We start from the raw sequence: 22,604 nt of genomic DNA on the forward strand, positions 1-22,604 counted from the left end.
CAGGCTATTTAAGGCGCAAGGTATATTAACAACAGCAAGGAACTGTGCCCTCCGCCATCTGAGCCTTCTCCTGGAACCACCCTGATGGGCAGGGCTAAGCCTCAGAAAAGGCCATCAGGAATTCTAGTTTCTTTCCTTGGTATTAAAAATTCAGTTGGCGGGAAGCCTGATGGCTCTTCACCAGCTGCCACCAGGGACTCAGTGGGCCTTTTCCAGGGCCTTTTCGAAGAGATGGCTCACCTTCCTGCAGAGAGCCTGGTGGGGCAGGAAGCCAGGATGGGCCGTGCCCCCGGATGCTGTCCCTCTGGCACAGATTGGGCACCCCAGAAGGCACCCCTGTAAAACCTCAGAGCCTCCTGGCCTCTTTCCTCACCCCTGCTGGATCACCCAGAGGAGCCTGGGGGTGGAGAGTCACCAGAGAGAGAGCTCTCCTGGGCCCTGCCCGCAGAACAGTCTTGGGTAACCGCAAACTCCTGGGACCAAAAAGCCCCACTCTGAATTGAGGTCCCCTGTCCCTTTTGGGGCTTCTTGGAGACCATGGATGCTCCCCCATTCTTGCTCTGAGGGACCTCAAACTGCAGATAACCTCCATCAGAGGAACCTTCAGAGCCACAAAGCCTCTGTACCATCGACTGTCTCAAAAGCAGCTTATTTTAATAGTGATCATGAAGACTAGGCCCAGGTTGGTCATTAGCAATAAAAACGACAAGAACAACACCACCAACTACTGGGAATTTACTGTGTGCCTGGCACTGTTCTAAGCACATTATGTGCTCATTTAAGCTTCATAAGAATCCTATGAGGTACGTACTAGTATTATTCCCATTTTACAGAGGAGGAAACCGAGGTTTAAAGAACTCAATTAACTTACCTAAGGTCATACGGCTAGTGAACGGCAGGGCTGGGGTATGAACCGGGCACTCTGGCTCCATGGCCGTGCGTATAATCCATAACACTATATAACATCACAATCTGAAGTGCCACTCGAGAGCCTGTATGCTAACCCTCTTCCTGTGGCAGATGACGAAACTGAGGCCCAGAGAGCGTAAACAACTTGCCTAAGGTCACAGAGTGGGTTAGTGGCAGAGTTTGAACCCAGATCCCGGCTTTCTGGCTCCCAGTTTAGAGCTGCCGTCCCAGTACCTTGCGGTCACCATTTATACCAAACCAAATCTGAAGTCGTGTCAGCTAACACTCAAGCTTTGTGTTGACAAATTGGAACAGACTAGAATTACACTCCTGGCCATATGGGGTTCACTCTATCTTGACTCAGCTCAGGCACTCAGCTTGCCAGAGGGTCTGGGGAACGTGAAACAGCCCCTCAAACTGTAGAGATAACCTCTGACTGGAGCTGGGTCGAGGCCGGGCTCAGCTCACGCCCCCTATTCGTCCTTGTCCATTTCGAGGCCGGGGCATGCATCCTGCACAAGCGAGAAAACGTGGCATTTAATTCATGCGTGGAAACAATATATGCAGCTTTTTCCCTTCAGGCAAACAGGCTCCCCTCAGATCCCACATCGTGACAGGTTTCTCATGGGAGGCACAGGCTCTGACGGGAACAGAGAGCGCTGGTGTAAACAGCCCTCAGAGAGGGAGTAAATCATCTCTTGAAATGCTCTTGGCAGCCGTTCGCTCACTACCAGGAATACCCTGCTTGGCATAACTATGGTCAACTCGAAAACCACTCGAGAGGCCCGGCAGTCTGTGAGGTGGGGCTCTGCTTTTGAGGAAGGCCGATAGGAGAAGACTGCGGCGGGTCCCGGGCTGTCCTGAGGGGCGACGGGGGCGGGGGAGAGCCCAGAGGAGCGGGGGGCCAGGCCGGGGCCAGGAAACACAGTGCGGGGATCAACGGCCCCTTGTTAACGCGGGCCCCCGCAACCGGCGCTCGTGCCCAGCTCGGTGGGCGTCCGCTGAATGGAACTGCAGCCAATAAGGGGAAAGTCCCGAGTGGAGGTTCCGAACAACACACTGCTCGAGTGTGGGGAGCAGAGCTGGCTGCGCAGAGGCCGGGGACGGAGCCCAGCATCATTACAAGCCAGCTCTGTGCCCGGCTGTCGGCAGGGCTGCCGACCGTCGGAAGCTGCGTTACCAGACTCCACACCAAAGCGAGAGAGAAATCCTGCAGGCTTTGCTGTGCTCAGCCCGTCAGTCCAGATCTGAAAATCGGGCGTCCACGTCCGGGACTCACGTGTTTAAGGGGATTGGGGCAAACTGGAACATAATTCAGGGAAGAAAGATGCGAAGATTTGAACCCCTGTCGTGGTGTGTGAAGAGACTGGGGCTGTCAGGCTGCAGAGCACCGGTCTGGAGCAAGGAAGAAAGAGGGAGGGAGCCAAAGCTGTTTGTGAAAATGCGAAGGGCTCTCATGGGAAGAGAAAATGAAGTGCGCTCACTTGGACTGGAGGCAGCGAAGAGTGAAAAAGAGCAAGAGCTTTGGAGCCAGACAGACTTGGGTTCACATGCTTTTTCCCTCGAAGCTGCGGGGCAAGAGGCAAGCCAGGGGGGCCTCCTTGAGATTCAGGACTTGATCAGTAAAAGGGGGCCGGAAATCCGTCTTCAGCATTGTCAGGACTATATCCCACTGGGAAGACAGACGTCTTGCAAAGGAGTATAACTGCAGAGGAAGAGTGTGAACCCAGGGCAAGGGCAAACTTTCTAACAACCACAGCTGGTTTTGAGAGCTGACTTGCTTTTTCGGTTCCTTTGTTTATGTGTATGTTTTTCTTCCAGAAGGACGCTTTCATTTTTATTCATTTTCCTTGTGGCCTGCTCACATTTCCTCATATAAATTATTCAGCTCCTTTTCACCTTTCACTCCTCAGAAGTGAGAAAGAGAACACACACTTACAAGGCACAGAGTCCTAACAACGGCTTATTTTCAAGGGCTGGTTGTCCTTTGGCTTAGCTCTAAAGAGGCCCTGTCAAGTCTTAAAACGGGCTTCCCATTCTGGGGCTGGATCTTAGTGCCCCGAAGTGGACTCTGCCTCCCCATCCTCAAAGCCTCCGTCCTGAGTCTTGCAGGGGTCAGAGGGTCAGTACTGTTGCTCTGACCTCCACCAAGAGAGTTAACCTGGATTGAAAGATAACTCGGGAGTTATTGGAGCTGTCAAGCCCTCTGAAAATGTGTGAGTGGCAACCCATTGTCCATCCCTTTCCCAGCTTCTAAAGGGCAAGGGCTCTGCGAGTCCACCCCGATGGGCAGGGCGTGGAGCCTTTATGTTAGACTCCTCAGAACCTATGACTGGTCTTTACTTGGAGGCCCATGACCGACACCCGTCGGCAGAAGCAGGACAGCTCGCACTTGGACATCCTCCGAGTCCCTGAAGGATGGCTGTGCTTAAGTGGGTGGGGACAGTCAGGAGGGTGTGTGGACTGTTTAGGTGGCACTGTTGGGCCCAGTGAGCTGAGCAATGCTATATGAAATTTGGGGACCGAGGGGCCAGCGGAATGCCATTTACTCAAGGCCATGTGTGGCAGCATGGCTGGAGGGAAGAGCTGGATGGGGGTGGTGTGGGGATTCCAGGTGCCTTCGAAGGCAAGTAGTATTAAGGGTTGCCTCTGGAGAGACAGATGAGGTCGGAAACAGGAGGACGAGCAACGAGGTTTCTAAGCAGGGGAATGAGGAACAAGATGGAATCAAGCTGAGGCAGTAGGACACACCGTTCAGCATGGATGCCAAGAACAGTGGGAGATGGCTGGAGGGTGCGGGGGGTGGGGGGGAAGGGATGGTGCAGTAAAGCGCAGGGAACATGAAGACCGGCCATGGCCCTCATTTCAGGAAGTCCCTCCAAAAAGTCTCCATTGATCCGCCGTGACGGGAGAGTCTCATCTCCGTTGGAGCACGGAGCACGGCAGAGACCCATCTTTCACGCGTACGCCAACCCTAACGGGATCCACGTAAAGTCCATGCATTGCAATTGCCTGGTACGTCTCTAAGTCTCTTTGAATCTATCAGATCCCTTACTTTTGTTTTCCTTATGGTTTACTTATTGAAGAAGCTGAGCATTTTGTCCTGTAGAGTTTCTCACAGTATGAATTTTGCTGCTTGTTTCCCTTGGTGTCATTTAACACACGCTTCTGTGTCTTGTCTTTACTCTAACTTGGTAGCTGGTCTAGAGATCTGGTTAGATGCAGGTTTGAATTTTGGCAGGGCTGTTCTCAGGCAGACCATCAGGAGCGAAGTCAGCCGGTCGTCTCTTACTCTGTGATGTTACAACTATGGAAAATCATTGACTGGCTCCATTCATTCGGTAATGGCTGCAAAATGGTGATGTTCTACTTCAATTATTTCTTCTTTTTTTAATATTTAATTTATTTGACAGAGAGAGAGAGAGTACAGCACGGGGAGTGGCAGGCAGGGGGAGAGGGAGAAGCGGGCTCCCCACCAAGGAGGGAGCTGGATGTGGGGCTCGATCCCAGGACCCTGAGATCATGACCTAAGCTGAAGGTGGACACTTAACTGACTGAGCCACCCAGGCGCCCCTATTATTTCTTCTTTATTAAATTAGAATACTTTCAGGGCACCTGGCTGGCCAGTCAGGGGAGCATGAGACTCTTGATCTCAGGGTTGTGGGTTTGAGCCCCATATTGGGTATAGAGAGCGCTTAAAAATAAAATCTTAAAAAAATTAGAATACTTCCACAGAGAGAATTTTCTCCTCAGAAACTATTTAATTTTCCTGATGTACAGTCATATGGAAGAGGCAGGAAAGTACTAGGTTCTTGCCCTTTACCAATTTGCAAACATATTTGCTCTATTCCCTCCCCCGCGGTGCTTGCCCTCCTTAGTATTCAGCTCGTCCCATCCTTGGCTGACTGGGAGGAGCATATTCAGGGGGCCTCTCAAGACCTTTTGCTACAAGCCCAGCAGTCATTGATACCTTCTTTCTTTCCTGGTGGGACAAAATGTTCCAGGCTCAGCTTGTACATTTCTTGTCCCAATCTGGAATCAGCCATTTCTCCAAGAAGCTTTCCTTTTTTTTTTTCCACCCAAAGTGGGAAATGGTTTTAATTGGCCACAATTTGAGTCCTATGGTTTTCATTAACACTGTTTCTAATTATTGTTTCTAGGCCTTATAGTGGGATGGAGCTAGAAAATATGTTTTAAACATTAAATATACAATGAGGGGTGTGTGGGTGTGTGTGTGGGTGTGTTTTAATGGATACTTCTAACTGAAATGAAACATTATGGCTTAAAAAAATCTCATCAATCTTATATCTGTATCTCCTTTCATTCGTGTCAAAAATACAGGCTCTCGATGACACAATATGATTCCTACTGCTGTGTCCCATCCCATACATGCAACTGTCTCAGAAGAGCAGTAGCCACCGTACCACTAACAATTTAAGATTGTTAACAACAATCCGTTGAAGATAACTTTCCTACTCCTTTTGTGTTTAGGGTTGATTATATGAGGCAAGTGCAGTTACATTATGTGTGTATGTGCCTTAAACTCACTTGGGATAGTTCTCTGTGTGCTTATGCCTCCAACGTTATGCACATTTACATTTGTTTGTTTTGTTTTACTTTCAGTTTTAAGGATGACTTTTTAAAAAAGATTTTATTTGTTTATTTGAGAGAGAGAATGAGCGAGACAGAGCAGGAGTGAGGGGCAGAGGCAGAAGGAGAGGGAGAAGCAGACTCCCCCTGAGCAGGAAGCCTGCTGTGGGGCTCGATCCCAGGACCCCACGATTATGACCTGAGCCAAAGGCAGACACTTAACCGACGGAGCCACCCAGGTGCCCCTTAAGGATGACTTTTTGGAGCTTAGTTTTGTTTTATAATTAGGGAAAATATTTAAATATATCAAAAGTCAAGTCCAAACTGTAAGGTGTATTCATAAAATCTGGTTCTACTATTCTCGACCACTTCTTCTCTTCTGTTCCTATAAGTAATAATTTTCAAAAAATTTTATGGTTTATTATTTGCCTTAGTTCCCTCGCTCCCCTGCTCTTCCATCAAAGCAGCTCTGAGGCAGTGAGTATGTGCAGGAAATTAATTTTTGGAGGTGACCCTAGGGGGCAGTAATGAGAGATGAGGAGGAAAACAGAGAAGCCAGTCCATCTAAGACTGTGTTACTGAGCTGAGAACTACAACGGGCAATAGGGGCTCAAGCCACAGAGGACCTTCTGAGGAAGCACATAGAATGTGCCTCAGAATTCTCTTCTTGAGACACAGAAGATGGGAAGATCCACGCTCCTGTTCTCTTGGTCAAGGAGTGTCCCAGGGGGTGTTAACTCCCTGGAGCTCGCACATGTGCTTATGAACCAAAGTGTCAGCAGTGGCCAACACATCTCCGAGGACGCTGCTGGAGATGTGCAGGAGAGCTGGGGCAAGGGCTGTGGTTGTCTACAGCTGTGCACGGCGGTGTCTGCAGCTAGGGCGCGTGGAGCTGAAACATGAGCTATAAAGACAAGGCGGGGTGTAAAGAGGCTAACATATCTTTGCATAGCGTTTCGTTTTTAAAATAAGAAGCAAATGTGTGTATACACCCATGCACACACTCTCCCTCTCTTGTCCCTTAGATAAACAGCAAAATATTAATATACATACTATTCCTCCTTGCTTTCTTCACTTAAGCTGCTATCTTCTGGATCACTCCACAGTAGTAAATAGAGATTTTCATTCCTTTTCATAGGTGCCTAGTACTCCCTCATACAGATGTACCCTAGTTTATTCAACCAGTCCCTTCTGGATGTTTGAGTGGGTTCTAATCTTTTGCTCTTATAGATACTGCTGCAGTGAATAGCCTCATTCATTCATTTTTTCCCCTTCATATTTTACTGGTGTTCCTTTAGAATAGACTCTGAGATACGGGATTCTGGCTTAAAAGATGGATCAATGCATCCTTTTGTAGATATTGCCAAATGTAACCTGCATTCCCACCAGTGACGTATGAGAATACATGAGATAGCCAAGGATAGGTTCTCTGCACTTGGCCAGCCCTGGGGGAGAAATAATATCTCGATATAATTTTCATGTGTATTTCTCTCATAACGAGTGAGGTTGCACTTTTTTTCATTCAGTTACTAGTGCCATATTTCTTTTTCTGGGAACTACTGCTCAGCCCTCTAGCCCAGTGGTTTCAAACTTTCATGTGCCTCAGAAGCCCCGGGCGGGCTTGTTACAACAGATGCTGGGGGCCCGGGGCAACTTTAGGTTCAATTTGTTTCAGTCGGCCACCTTGACAGCAAGGACACAACCACAACAGCACAACAGCAACAGTAACAACGGACCCCTGCTACCAACACATATGGCACAGACTTCGCACCAGGCACTATTCTGAGGGCTTCGGTTCTATTAATTGAATCCTTTTAAGAATATATTATTCTTGCTTCTATTTTTGCGATGAGATACCTGGGGCCTCCAGAAGAACAAGCTTAAGCTGATCAGTTGAGCTAAGGATCTGAAGCTGGGCAATCCGGGTTTTTAACCGAGACTGCTTCTTGCCCCAGTGGCAAATTTGTAGTAAAGAGTCATTCAGATGGACACTAACACTTTTTTAACTCTCTCTGATCGGGCTGTTTCTAGTCCTGTGGATGAGCTGTCTTCCACCTCCCCATCAGTGGTCGAGATGTGTAGATCAGTCAGAAAGCAACAGGTAGCCTTACACATGGGGAGTTGCACAGGGAGAATAAGTTCTGATCTCTCAGCTGGGGGAACCTGGCCCCCGAGGAGGATAAAGGAGGGGAAGGACCACAGAAGAGCCTGCCTACATCTTGTTATATTTTCCGATTCAACTGCCAGGTACCTTGCAACAACTTTCCCCAAAAGCCAGCCATGGTCCTGGTAGGACTCAGAGGCAAGGAACTCATAACCCCCAAAATAATCCTTCCATCTGCTCATTTTGCCTGAAATCCTATAACAGAAGGACTGTGTCTCTTCCCTCTGCATAGAGAAAACTGGATGCACATTCCTCTGGGAGGGAAACACATTGTTGCGGTGGATTTTCAGTCTCAGTGCATCTGATTTGATCCCCTCCTGCCTTGAAAGGGGGGTGGAGGAGGTTAGAGAGCAGGGGGACCCTGGGCCTGACTGTGGGGGGTGGTCATGAAAGAGGAAGAGATGCAAGAAATGTTTAGCACTTCTGTCTCCATACAGTCTTCACAGAAGCCTGATGAGATGGGTATCATCATCCCCATTTTACAAAAAGCGTCTGAAGTCCTGAGAAATGAGCAGGGGCTGGAGACAAGACTTGACACTGTGTCTGACATCATAGCCTGTGTCCATCCTGGTCACTATGGCGTGAGGGGAGAGGGAGCAGAAAAGAGGGCATGCGCTCACAATGACATATGTGCTGTGGAGTTTCAACCCCTTTTCCTTTGTGTGTGGACAGAGGGCAAAGGAAGCCAGTGCTCCATGTGGTTTCTGTGCCCCCCCCCTTGTGGGAAACCACAGGTGGAAAATTCTAAGATGGCACCCTTCCCAGGCTCCAGGCTGGTCTGAGGAGGGGCAACAGATATGCTTCCGAACGCACCACCCTATGTCTTTATTTCTACAGCTGAAACGGGTCCTCATTTCTTGGCTTTCACTCCGAGCCTCCGCTACATTTGGGCCTTGGCCTCACAGGGTACTCTGTGACTTCTTTAGCCAGCGGAGTGATGGGGAGTGTTGAGGGACACCCCTTAAGCCTATCTATGCACTCAAGTTTGCCTCTCTGAGGCTTGGAGGTGGGAGGTCAGCCTCAGTCTGCTTGGGAATCAGTGAAAAACAAGCATAATGAAAATGGGCTTTACACTTGTACAGCAGTTTATAAAAATCTCAGATGAACTGTGTCATTTTGTCTTCTCAATAACCCCACGAAGGGGATTCATTTAACCTGTTTTACAAATGGGGAAACTGAGGTTCAGAGAGACCAAATGACTCACCCAAGGTCATGTAGCTGGAGGGTGGCAGAGCTGGGCCTCCACTCCGGTCTGTTTGACTCCAGAGCCCTGGCTCCCACCCTACCAGAGAACATCGGAGTTCGACAGATGCTTTGCCATTCCGACTGCCAAGTGGAAACTCTGCAAGATGGATAATGAGGAAGTCATTTTTCAGGGGATCAATGTGGATGAAAGATTAATTGATGAAACCCTGCCAAAAGGAGGCTGGTGCAGTGTCTGGATTATGTTCCAGGAAACAGAGCACTGGGAGGAGGGAGAACATCGTTCTAGAGGAGAAGGTTCATGGGAGAGGGATGGAATGCCTCTAGGCATGTGGGGGTCCCTATCATCTGGCCTCCAGTACTACTGTTGGGTGACAGTGCTCATTGGGTGCCTGGTGCACAGACTGGCTACTTACTGGCCCCTGGTGCCTAAGCTATCTTGGAGACTTGGCATTTCTCTATCTCCGGTCTCCCACGGGACACCCTGGGCATCTGTTTCTGTGGGAAGCCTGCCAGCACCACACTGCTCAGATATTAGCTTATCTCATTCCCACTAGCCCTGCCTCCTGTCTTCCCTGTCTTCCTCTTGGAGGTGTCTCCCAGGGAGGTCATGTCACGCTGCGGAGAGAAGGCAGAGCACTGTTGAATCCAGACCCCGCTACTTTTTGGGTTACTTTGGGCCATTTGCCCTCTCTGAACCTCCCTCCCCTCAACCGCACAATAAGGACAATGTACCCACCATGAAGAGTTGTGGGGGTGGGTGAGGGTCAGGTCCAGAAGGCTCTCAGCCCAAGGCCAGGCCCTGGGAACCTGCTCGGTGAGGGGGGCCATTCGAATCTGGTGACTCCTCCTTGGCCCCATCCTTAGCTGGTGTTCCTTTCTAACCTGACACTCAGGGAAGGTTGCCCTGTTCCTGAACTCTTGGGCCCTGGTCACCCCTTCCCCTTCCCGGGGAATTATTGCTTGTAACCTAAGTGCCCTATGCTGAGAGGAGGGACTGGGTCTGAGGGAGGTAGGAAGGGCAGCTTCCTACCCAGGTCCACCCTGGGTCTTGCTTTCTGTTCACTCTCTTTCCCCTGATACCTGCCCACACTACTCCCAGCCCCAGGGAGATGGATGCAGCTCCGTGTGTACAACCTTCCAGTGCTAGAGCCCCCAAGCCATCCAGGCTGGTGCCCTGCAGACCTAGATTTCTACCTGCCCTCAGGGCTTCGTAGAGCCAAGAATGGTCAAGCCTCTCTACTGGCTTGATCAGGAGAGGCCTCAGGCCCTGGAACCAGGTGGGATGGGCTGCTGGGGTGTAGTCTCAGAGTCAAAGATCTGACACTTTCCCCAGAGGAGCCAGTTCCGGTCCCTAAAAATGCTTTAAGTGGGATGTTCCCTCCCTGCCTCTTCTCTCACAGAGTACCTGGCTGGCACGAGTGATGGCTTAGTGGGATGACTCTGGGGGCACAGCAGGACCAGAACTATGGGCAGGAGAGCTATCAGGGCTGATTAGGCCTCGAGCTTGGCAGGGCTGTTGGGCTGGTCCTGTGCTGGCTTCCAGGTACCCAAATGAAGTGTCCATGGGGTGTAGGGTTCTTAAGCCTGGCACGGGCCAGCATCACCATGCAGGGACCTAGTAGGAGGGGCAGTAGCATGCGCAGAAGCGGTGGGACTCAGAGAGGGTCAGAATGGACATATAATGAGCCCCAGCTGTGTGCTGGCATAGCATCTAGTGTCAGGCAGGTGGTAATGGGAGAGCGTGGGAGGAGGGTCTTGGGCCCCAGAGAAAATGCAAGTCAGGAGCTATACTATAATCCTGGAGGCCAGGGCTCAGGTCAACATGATAGGAGCTTGGGGAAGTCAATGAGTCTATGAGAATATGGAGGTCCAGAGTTCTTTTGGGCCCCCACCCTAATGGAGCGGAGACTCCCAACCTTCTCCCCATCCTGGTTCAGGGAAACCTTAAGGACTGGCCAGGGTCAAATGTATAGGAAATTTGGCTTGAGGGCTGACAGGGAGGAGGAGCTGGAGAAGGCAAGGTCTTCAGCTTTCCTGCTGGCCATAACTCCCCATTTGCATCTTCCTCACCCCAAGCACTGTGCTTCTCTGGCTGGGATCTAGGCTTGCGTTTTCCTTCTTTCTACACTGCCAACCTCTTGACACCCACAGGCTCCTCCAGTTACCAGCCAACAGAGTATCTTCTGATGGCAATGATGCTCTTAGACTTGGAAAGTTCTTATTTATTCCCAGGAATCAAATGCGTCAAGCCCCTACTCATCTCTGCTAGAGACATGCTCACTTCCAAGAAGGGGCTGAGGTGGCAGAGGGGTGGGTGTCTTCTGAAGTTCAGAGAAGAAGAGGCAAGAAGCATGCAGACTTTATCCTCCAAGGAGAGAACCGAGTGTGAAAACATTAGACATGCAGACGGGGTGGGGATGGAAATGGGAGTCAGACGTGGGGAAACGACTGCACAAACCTCCAGGGCAATATGCGAGGAGAGGAAATGTTTATGCAGAGCATGGTAACTCTCCGCAAAGCACTGTACATGGTGATTCATTCGTCCAGCTGATTGTTCTCTCAGCCGTAAATGGGTACCTACTCGGAGTCAGGGCTGGGTCCCAGGGACATATAAATGAGTAAAACTCTATTCTTGCCCTCCAGGAATCCACAACCTAATTAGAGAGTCAGACCAACAGACAATTTTTAAACAATGTGGAAATCATGGAGTATTGCGGGAGTAGAAAGGAGGGGCCTCTGGCTCAGTCCAGAGTGCAGAGTGATGGAAGGTGGTGCAGAGAAAGCATTCTAGAAGATCAGATGCTTCTGAGAGGTTAAAGAAGCAGCTGGTAAAGAGGAGTGGGTGGTGGTGGGCCGGCGGGGGGGGGGGGGGGGCATTAGCATGAGTAAAGGAGAGCTTCAGACATTTGGTGTCCTGGAGAATACAGCAAGAAGCAGCGAGTGGCATGGTAAGGATGAGGATACATGAGATAGCCAAGGATAGGCTCTCTGGGCTTGGCCAGCCCTGGGGGAGGCGGGACCCAAAAGTCCTAGGAGAGGTTGGGAGACTGGCCAGGCATAGGGAAGAAGGGCTTTTTTGATGGATGTAACTCAGAATCAGGGAGATTCTGGCCTGTCGGGTCATGAGTTTACATGACCATGGGTTGACAAACCATGACCCATGAGCCAAATCTGGCCCATCACCTGCTTTTACACATAAAGTCTTATTGGATCACAGTCACATTCACTCATTTGCATGCTGTCTCTGGCTGCTTTCATGCCACCATGTCAGAGTTGAATATTTACAACAACAGAGACTATGTGGCCCACAAAGTCTAAAAGAATTACTATCAGGCCCATTCCAGAACAAGTTTTCTGACTTCAGGTTTAAAATAAAGATCAGCTGGACAGTAGGAGTAGGAGGCTGAACAGGCTGGTCAGCCCATGTGTCCTGCAGGTATGTTTACAAGGTGGCTTCTGCTCAAGCCAGTGTGGTTCAGGCTGGACTTAGCCAAGCTGGCTTTAGCTGCTCTGTTGATGCTGAGTGGAGCTCCAGAAAGCCTTGCCCTATGGCACTTGGATAACAGAAGTCTTTTGGCTGAGACACTTTACTGCTATCCAGTAGCTATGTCCTTGTGGGGGAGCAACCTGGGCTCTCTTCAGGTGAGATTTCCTCCTCCTCCAGGAGTTTTCAACATGGTCCTTGGGTCTGAAGAACACAGGGATCTGACCTCAGCAGTTCTCCAGGACGGGCCACTTGGGGTTGTCGTGGTCCCTAGGCAAAGACCACCACATGCCACATGGATCCTGACCTCCTAACAGGTCTGTTCTGCAAACGGGCTTCTTGCCATCAGAACTAGTGCTGCGAGGATCCACAGTTCTTTATTCTATCAACCCCTCTCCTGACAGTCTTTAAGTAAACTAAGGCTCTTGCCCCACAACATTCCTTTCAAAGTACCATCACCCCTAAATCTCCATTGGCTCCAAGAGCTTGCTATGGCCCCAGGCAAGTCATTCCCCCTTGGCGAAGCTCTAGAAAACAGCACGTCTCTCTCTCTTCAGCCATCTCTCAGAGAGTAACAGAGAACGTATCTCCCTTTCTCCACGACAGCCATCGGATTTCTGAAGACAGCAGCCATGGCAACAAGTCTTCTCTCCAGCTCAGGTAGCTGCAACTCTTTCAGAATTCTCTGGTTTCCACCCTTTCTGGACACACAGCTGCCTGTCAGCCTTCCACTCAAGGTATCATACCGCAAAGTTCCCACAACAATCCAGGGGTGGTCTGACTTGGGTCCAGATAGCGCCAAAGGCTGATAGACTTTCTCTGAGGAGTCATGTCCCGCATTTATGAGCTGCAGAGCCTGACCCTGTTGACCTTTAGGTTAAGATCCGGTTCAGGCTCACTTCTGATGAAATATACCGGCAGGAAGCACGGCTGGGGGTGTTAGGTGCTTCAGAAAACCTGGTGATGAAAGAGTGTCAGAAAACTTCGGGGATTGAGAAAGAGAACTAGACCATAGCTGTGTATAACCAGATCACCTCCACAATATTTACTCCTTGGGGAGGGACATTGCCAGGCACGCAGCCTTGGCTAGATGCCAAACAAATGCATAATCCACAGGCGTTCTGTCCCTCTGCACATCCTAAACACAACTGGCCCAAGGAACCAAGGCCTCCCTTTATACTTCACTTCTGGGACAAGACCAGGTGACTGGGAGGTGCATTGTCTTATGCCACCGAGGACCTGGTAACCTTCTGGTGGGCACTGGAAGATGATGGACACGGGGACCTTGCTGCTCCAAACTCCACACCAGTCTTGCTTGCTTCTTTCCCTGAATCCTGTCTTTTAAGAGTCAGTCTTTCCTGATAGACCTGGTGCTATTAGGCTGCCCTTGACTTCACAATTAGCAGAGAGGAAATGCTGAGAGGGCAGGTCTGGCTCTGGCTTCCAGCAGTCTGGCTTTGAGCTTGGTGTAAAAAATTGCGCATTGACTAAATTAAGGCGGTACTGGAAGCGGGGAGAATTTAAAAAAAATGCGAACTTTGTGAGATAACTATAGATTCATATGCCGAGAAATAATACAGAGATCCTCTACCCATTGCCCTCCAATGGTAACATCTTCAACACTTGAGGGCAATGTCAAAACGAAGATCGTGACCTGGACGGTCAAGATACAGAACATTGGCCTCTGCCACCACAAGGATCCCTCAGGTCATGAATTTGTGAAAAGTACAGTCACAAGTGCTTCCCTCCTTCCCCATCCTCTCTGGAACCATGCCAAACACTGCTCTGTTCTCCATTTCTATAATCTCATCATCTCAAGGATGTTATGTAAATGGAATCATCAGTATGTAACCTTTTGGGATGTTTTTTTCACTCAGCATCATTCTATGAAGACCTTCCAGTTGTTGCATCAATGGTTTATTCCTTTCTCTTCTTGAGCAGTAGTCCATGGTATGGATGTACCGCAGATTTTTTAATCTTTCACACGTTGAGGGACAACCAAATCGTGTTCAGTTTTTGGGTGTTGGAAAGAAAGCTGCTATAAGTACTCATGCCCAGGTTTTTGAGTGAATAAAAGTCTTCATTCATCTAGGCTAAGTGCAGAAGACCGCAACTGCTCGATTGTATGGTAGCTGAACGGTGACTTTTAATTTTTTAAAAATATTTTATTTATTTATTTATTTGACAGAGAGAGAGAGCACAGCAGGGGGAGCGGCAGGCAGAGGGAGAGGGAGAAGCAGACTCCCCAGTGAGCAGGGAGACTGATGCGGGGCTTGATCCCAGGACCCTGGGATCATGGCCTGAGCCGAAGGTCATGATAACACTTAACAACTGAGCCACCCAGGGGCCCCTTTATAAAGAAACTACCAAACTGTTTTCCGGAGTGGCTGTACCATTTTCCATTCCCACCAGCAAAGTGTGAGCAGTTTAGTTCCTCTGCACCCTTGTCAGCTTTTGGTATTGTCACTATTGTTTATTTTAGCCGCTCTGATAGGTGTACAGTGATATCTTATTATAGTTTTAATCCGCGTTTCCCTAGTGAGCAATGACGTTGATTGAACATGTTTTCATGTGCTTATCTACCATCTGTATATTCTCTTTGGTAACATGTCTCTTCATTTCCTTTGCCTGTTTTCTAATTGGGTTGTTTGTTTTTCTACTGTTGAGGTTTGAGGGTTCTTTATATATTCTGAATTTAGTCCTTTGTTGAATAAGTGCTTGGAAAATATTTTCTCCCAGGCTGTAGCTTGTGTTTCCATCAGGAATTTTCACAGAGCAAAAGTTTTTAATTTTGATGAAGTCTAATTTACCAGGCTTTCCTTTTGGGTACTGTGCACTTGGCATTGAGTTTAGGAACTCATTATCTATCCCTGGGTTCTCAAGATTTCCCCTATGTTTTCCCCCCCAAAGTTTGATAGTTTTGCTTTACATTCATGTGCATGACCCATTTTGAGTTCATTTTTGTAGAACATGAGATTTCAGTCAAGGTTCTTTTTTTTTTTTCGGGGGGAGAGGGGATCTGTCGGTTTCTAGTTGCTCCAGAGAGCAATTGTTGAGAAAGTAATCTTTCCTCCATTGAATTGATTTTGCACCTTTGTAAAAAATCAACTGGACATCTTTGTGTGGGTCTATTTCGGGATTCTTTATTCTGTTCCATTGCCCACTGGGCCTATCCTTCTGCTAATACCACAGGGTCTTGATTAGTGTAGGTAGATAATAAGTCTTGATATTGGATACACTGATTTCTTTCACTTTATTCTTCTTTTTCAAAATTGTTTTAAGTATCCTAGTTCTTTTACCTACCCATGTAAATTTCAAAATAATCTTGTCTATACCTACAAAAAAATCTCTCTGGGATTTTGGGAAGAATTGCATTAGACCTGTGTATCAATTCAGAGAGAACTGACATCGTTGCTGTGTTGAGTCTCTGAATCCACAAAATCCATGTATTTAATTCCTCTTTGGTTTCTCTCATCAGCATCATGTAGTTTTCAGCATATAAGTCCTGTACTTGCTTTGTTCTGTTAGATTTACACCTAAATATTTCATTTTTCAAGTGATTTTAAATTCCTGTGTTCCTGTGTTCACTGCTAGTACACAGAAACACAATGAGCTTTTTACGTTCATCTCGTATCCTATGATCTTGCTGAACTTACTTATTAGTGCTAGGAGCTATTTCATAGATGCCTTGGGATTTTCTATGTAGACAATTGTGTGATCTGCAAATGGGGACAGTTTTCTTTCTTTCTGATCTGTAGGCCTTCTCTCCCCTCCCTCCCCCTGCCCTCCCCTCCCCTCCCCTCTCCTCTCTTTCCTTATTGCACTGACTAGAACTTCCAGCCCTGCCTTTCATGTTCCTCTGTTAAGTAAGAGCAATGAGAATAGGCATCCTTGACTTGTTTCCAATCTTAGGGGGCAAACATTCAGCCTTTCACTATTATAACGTTAGTTGTAGGTTTGTTGTGGATGCTGTTTATCAAGTTGAGGAAGTTCCCCTCTGTTTCTGTTTTCCTGGAAGTTTTTTTTTTTAATTGTTTTTAAAAAATCATGAATGGGTACTGAATTTTGTTTAATGCTTTATCTATATCGATTGATATGATCATATGACTTTTCAACTTTTGCCTGTTAATATGGTAGATTATAGTGCTTGATATTTGAATATTGAGCAAGTCTTCCAAACCCTAGAATAAACTCCCCTTGGTCACAGTGTATGGTTCTTTTTATATACTGCCAAATTCTACTAATATTTTGTTAGGGACTTTTTGTCTATATTAATGAGGAATATTGGTCTGAAGTTTTCTTTTTTGTACTGTTTTTGTCTGGTTTTGGTATGAGGGTAATCTTAGTTTCACAAAAGGAATTGGGAAGTATTCTTTCTCTTTTATTTCTTGGAAGAGATTGTGTAGAATTGATGTTATTCTTTAAATCTGTAGGAGAATTCTCCGTGGTCACTCACAGTTAGAATGAGAAATTTGCTGTCATTTAAAATTGTTGTTGTTTTTTCATACCAGTAAGGTACTTCTCTTTTTTTACTTTCAAAAAAATTTTTTTTGTCTTTAGTTTTTAGAATTTTGATATGATATGCTTGGAATTTCTTTGGGTTTATCTTGTTTGGCTTTCAAGCTTCTTGAATTGGCAGGCTTATGTCTTTTGCCAAATTTAGGAAGTTCTCAGCTATTATTTTTTTGAATTCTTTTTATACCTGTCCTCTTGTTCTTCTCCCTCTGGGACTCCAAGGATATGAATATTAGATGTTTTGTCATGGTCTCACAAGTCTCTGAGACTCTGTGCTTTCCCCCCACCCCACCCCGATCTATTTTCTTTCTCTTTTTCAGACTGAGTAATTTCTAATATTCTATCTTCCAGTTCCCTGATTTCTTTCCCTCTGTGTTCTCCATTCTGCTGTTGAGCCTATTTGCTGAACTTTTTATTTTGCTTATTGCATTTTTCAGTTCTAACATTGCCATTTGATTCCCCCATCTTCTATATCTTTGCTGTGGCTTTTCAATCATTTCATTTGTTTTAAGCATATTTGTAATTGTGCATTGAAGCTTTTTTTTTTTTTTAAGCATGGCTACTTTAAGATCTTTGTCAGATAATCCTAACATTTCTTTCCATGTGGGGTTGGCATCTTTGATTGTATTTTTTCATCCAGTTTGAGATTTTTCTGGTTCTTGATATGGTAAAAGATGTTTGCTTGAAACCTGGACATTTTTGCATTATATTATGAGGCCCTGGCTTTCTCTGACATGGCTCTGATGGGGAGGAGGGTTGCTGCCTCTTTACCGCCAGGTTGCAGCAGAAGTGTAGATTCCTCACTCAGTCTCTGCGGACACCCTGGGGGGGTGGCCTTGCTATTGCTGGGAGTGGGTGGAAGTCCTGACTTTCCACTAGACCTCCTCTGACACCATTTCAGGGAGGAGTGGAAGGATGCCTCATTACTGTCAGGTGCGGATCAAAGTCCAGAATCCCCATGTGGTCTCTACAGCTGTAGGAAGGGTGGTGGTCGGACTCATTACTGTCTGGTGGGGAGGTGAGTCTCAGCTCTCTGCTTGTCCTTCTTTGACACCATTCTCACTGGGCTGTTAGGGTGCCTTATTACAACCTCACAAGAGTGGATGTCTAGACTCCCCACCTGACCTTCGCTGGCATGGATGGGGATGGGGCCACAGATTTTTTAACGTGATGTCTGACTGAAGTAGAGAGGTCATTGGCTAAAAGTTCTCCGTCTTCCTGGGCTGCTCCTTTTCTGATTCTTTGGCTAGAGAGAGCAAGTTTTGTTTTTTTCCCCCATGTATCTCTTTGGCATTTTCAGTTTACTGGCTTCTTTAGCTCCATGCGTCTAGGATAGATGAGGCAAAAATAAAACCCAGGCTCATGACCATCTCATTCCTTGTTTCCATGGTCTCTAGCTGATTTGCCTACTCTGTCCATCTTTCAGATGCTTCTTATGTTTGCTTTTGAATATCATATCAAGGGCTTTTACTTGTATTTAGCAGGAGGAATAGGGGAAAGTGTGTTTGTTCCATCTTCCCAGAAGTGGAAATTCTTTTCTTTATGGAGAGAGTTTTTGATTCATAAAACATCAGTGGAAGGTCCCAACTCAAATGGGTAGGTATATGGTCACTTCTGCCCTGAAGAACTCCCTGAAGACTGTCCTCCGGTCGCCAGTCATGGGCCACTGTAATCGCCCCTCATATCTGTTGCTCAGATACTGGTTTCTGTATTTACTTTGGGGTTTAGCATCATATACTCTTTTATACACGGGAGGAGATTTTCAGGGGCAAGCTCAGAGCGATTTTTTCATGCTCAGCTCTTCTCTCCTAGGAGACCTACCTAGAGAATGTACACTTTCCCCCCTGGAAACATCCCATCAGAGGCTGAAAGTCCTGGGTTGGCAAGGAGGAGGCACTAGACAACTTCTGAGGCCATCATAAGATTGTGACACTGTGAGTTCACTAGCTTTTATTTGGATGAGCTCCCAGGGACAGAGGCCATGTGTAATTTTTCATTTGTTTGGCCCGGGTCCTCAGGCTGGGCTTTGCCCACAGAAGGCAGTTTGTGTCACTAATGGCATAATGACTGAGTGGCTGAGTGGCTGAGTAGTACAGGGTCTAGCGGGCACGTGTTCAAACCAGCCAGACTCAAACATATGGTGGGTGGGTGAGCAGAGTTGGCTGATACTCAGATTGTGCTGTGGAGTTTGGGGAAGAGTCTCGATGTCAGACTCAGTCCATCCCCACCAGTCCTGTGTACTACATAATGTTTTGGCTCAGCCAGTGCCAGCAAAGATGGGCTGACTTAAAACTCACAGCACAACAAATATCCTTAGAGAGTGTAAGCATTTACCTCGCCTTGCCACTTCATCCTTGGCTCAGGACAGTTGGTCTCTCCTGGATCAATTACAGCATAAGGGCCAGATACCCAGGGCTCAGATTTTCAGATTTAAAGATTTAGAAGTCCATTAGGTAGGGAAGAGAACCAGGTGGTAGAAAGGGCTGGCTCAGCATTTTTCTTCTCCTGAGCTATGCACAGACATCAGCTAATGAAATAAACCCATTAGGAAAAGAACATGGGGAAATTCCTTTCAAGAGCATGGAGGTCTTCTGGAGGAAAGAAAGCTGTATGACCAGGAGAGGGATTCAAGGGTCTGTGGAAGAAAGTGTCTTTTCACAATGGTTTCTTCAAAAGAAACAGATGAACTACTATATTCCAGGTATTTTCATATAGGATATAGGTGATCTCAGCTAAGTCTCAGGGCAAATAGACAGTTAGTCATTGTCATCACAGTTTTCAGATGGGGAAAATGGATTAATGAGATTAGGAAATTTCTCTGAGGTCACAAAGCTGGCAAGTGGCCGAGCTGTGACTTACACCCAGGTCGGTCTGACTCCAAAGCTCATGCTTGCATCAGACCACCATGCAGGCTCTGCTGGCAAGGGAGGACCAAAGGGAGAATTTTTTGGAGATTTGCTTTACAAGTACCAGGCTTAGGAAGATGAAAGGAGGAAATAAATGTATGTTTTTTAGATCTACCCATATTTACCACTTTCTTTGGTTATCATTCCTTATTGTATCTCAGACCTTCATTCTGTGATCACTGTTCTTCCGAATAAGGATGTCCTTTAGTGAATATGTCAGTGTCCAATCAGGAGAGAGAAACCACACAAATTTGAGCAGGGAAAGTTTAATGTAAAGAATTATTAACAATAATGGGGACTGGAATAATAAAGGATTAGCTAATAAGTAGCAAAGAGCACTTTAAAGAATACAGGAATAGCAGATACGGGCGGCAGCCCGTTTAAGTTGCTGGGGGACTGCACTGATGGAACTTGCTGGAAATCTGTCCTCTAGGTTGCCAAGGAAAGCTGTTCATCAGGTGTTGTCTTGCCAGAGTCACTCCACTACGATACCCCACCTGAGGGAATTTCTGGGGGAAGCCGCTGGTGCTGCCAGGTGCCAGGCTGTGGAGGAACCAGGCGCTGGAGAAGCTGGGCCGAGGGGTGGGGAATTGGAACCAAGAAGGAAAACTCCTGCAACATCCCTCCAGTGCCCTCCACTGACAAAGCCTAATGTGAAGCCAGCTGGCAAAGGAAAAATATTTAAACAGCCCATCTCCACTTTTGCAGAGCAGAGGGCAAATCTAAAGCTGAGAGACAATAAATTGAAAGCTGACACAGTGAAGGTCTTCTGATGACACCTGTCTCAATTTTTGTCTGAAAACTTCACCCCCATTCTTGACAGTCATTTTTGCTGGGTGTACAATTTATTTTTTTCTCAGCGCCTGACAATATCATTCTACTGTCTTTTGGTTTTCACTGAGGAGTCACCTGTTGGCTTGATTGTTTTTTGTTTCTTTTTTTTTTCTGATTATTTTAAAGGTTCTTTCTTTGCCTGTGGTGTTTTGCAGATATGCCTAGGAGTGGATTTTGTTTTAATTATTCTGCTTGGAATTTGATGAATCTGAAGATTAATGTCTTTCAGTTTTGAAAAAGTCCCAGCCATCAGTCCTTCAAATAATGCTTCTCCCCTCACTCTTTCCTCTCCTCCAGAAACTCTGGTTAGAAATTACACCTTCTCACATTAGCCTCCTTGTGTCTTAACCTCTCTTTCATATATTATCTGTCTCTCTAACTAATGTATATGTTTAACCTCTGCATATTATATATGTAACCTCTATCTATTATGTATATCTTACTTCAAAGCTGCATTTGGGATTTGCCTGAAAGTTGACAAAAACTCCATAGGTGTATCTAGTAATGTTATACCCATTCATTGATTTCTTTTTCAATTTATACTTTTTATTTATAGGTGGTATATTTGATTCTTTTTCATCTGTTTGCTCGTATTTATAGCTCTCCCCACTGTTATTTTAGCCTTTTTATTTATAAGTATATCAAACATATTTTATATTTTGCATCTGTTAATTCTGATATCTGAAGTTTGTTTAAGTGCGATGAGGCTGATATTGTTTCTGCTGGTGTTTACTCATGGTGTCATGTTTCCCTGTGTGTTTTGTTTTGTTTCGTTTTTGAGTAAAACTGCATATTCCTTGGAACTCTATCCACGGGAATTATTTGAGGGCAGGGTTGGAGATGATTTTCTTCAGAAAGGATTTGTTTCTGATGAGCTCCTGGGGGCACGATTAAGCAAGGACCTCTTTAAGGTTCGTTCTCAGCTTGAGGTTTTGTGGACATCCCAAGTAGTAAAAATTTGAGCTTCAGATCTGGATTAGGACCTGATTTGTAGCTGCAATTTTCAGAAAATTTTGTCTTCTCCACTTAAAAGCCAAGGTCTGAGGGAGTCCGTTTCTTCACTGTCCCTGCTCGTGAGGGCTGGGTTCTTATTTCTACTTCACCCTGTGAGGACACAGCTCTTTGGGTTCCTTGCTTTATGCAGGGGGTGGTGTTTCTTCTGCTAGACCCCCCACTTCGGATGGGCCATAGCCCTTGTCTCTTGTTTCCTATGAGCTGTAAGACCATGAATATTGAAGCTCAAGATCACCTGGGTTTGCCAAATGCCCTTGAACGAACATTGGTTTCAGCATTCTTTTAGGCTTCCACCTTTGCCTCTTTTTGGCCTCTGAGGATTTTTTACTTTCTTCCTAACTTATTTATCACCATACTTTATCATAGTGTAAGGGTTTGTAAGAATCTCTATCTAGCCTGCTATAGTAAGAAACAGTAGTTTGAACTAAGCAAGAAATAATGCTACATTTAGTCCTCACAATACTGTTGGGACTAGTAACTTAACTTTTTTTTTTTTTTTTTTGGCCAGGAGGCTTAAGGAGTTTACTTAGACATCAAGCAGCAGAGTAGGGTGGGGACCTAAATCTACAACTTCTGGCTATACTTCATCCTTTGTTCTCCCCACCACATTATTCTGGCACATTACTCTGGGTTTTTTCTCTTCGTTTAATGCAAATTCTAGAACTTTGCAGGATTTGGGTAATTCCTTAAGCCCAGAAATGCATGGAGAATTCTAGAGAAGTCTTATTTTAATTCTCTTCTCACTTATTCAAACACAGTCCAGTTTCTTCTGAGGGTACCCACTTTCATTATGGTAAGAGACCCAGGAAGAACTGTCCAAACTGATAGAGTGAGGTAGCATGGTTGCAGCCATGTGTCCCTGGAGATCTGTGTAGAGTGAGGGAGTGCAATCTCTTTGCAGGGTATTCTCCTACTCCATCTTGTTTATCGAATATTTGTCTTCCCTTTATCCGACAAGGCCCCTCCTCTCCTCCCTCGCTCC

This window comes from Ursus arctos, unplaced genomic scaffold (assembly GCF_023065955.2).
Source record: "Ursus arctos isolate Adak ecotype North America unplaced genomic scaffold, UrsArc2.0 scaffold_16, whole genome shotgun sequence".
NCBI lineage: Eukaryota > Metazoa > Chordata > Mammalia > Carnivora > Ursidae > Ursus > Ursus arctos.